The following is a 539-nucleotide window of genomic DNA, read 5'->3' on the forward strand; positions in this document are numbered from 1 at the left end:
GTCATTACTTAGAAATTCTGCTACTTCTGAATCACCGGTTTTTTTGTGCTAAAGGAAAATACATTGTGGGGAGGTGTAGCATGTTCTTGTAACACTAAGCCAAAGATGGGATCCCGTGACTCTAGATTTGTTCGGCTACAACTCCCATTAACCCCAGTCCAAGCAGGGATGCAGAAACCTCAGGCCAGCGACTGCATTTCCCCAGTACAAAAGGTTCATGTATGCAAAAGTGCCCTATGTAGAACCATTTGGGTCAGGGTCTTAATGCACATTATTAAACACGAGCCAGTCACTTCTGATGGTATTAACTCTACTGGTGACTGGGAGCGGCCGCCGAGACCACATAACACTGGTCTTGAAAGACCTACCTTGGCTCCCAGTACATTTCCGAGCACAATTCAAAGTGTTGGTGCTGACCTTGAAAGCCCTAAACGGCCTTGGTCCAGTATACCAGAAGGAGGGTCTCCATCCCCATCGTTCTGCCCGGACACTGAGGTCCAGTGCTGAGGGCCTTCTGGCGGTTCCCTCACTATGAGAAG

The sequence above is a fragment of the Zootoca vivipara genome, chromosome 12 (assembly GCF_965207765.1).
Source record: "Zootoca vivipara chromosome 12, rZooViv2.hap1.1, whole genome shotgun sequence".
Taxonomy (NCBI): Eukaryota; Metazoa; Chordata; class Lepidosauria; order Squamata; family Lacertidae; genus Zootoca; species Zootoca vivipara.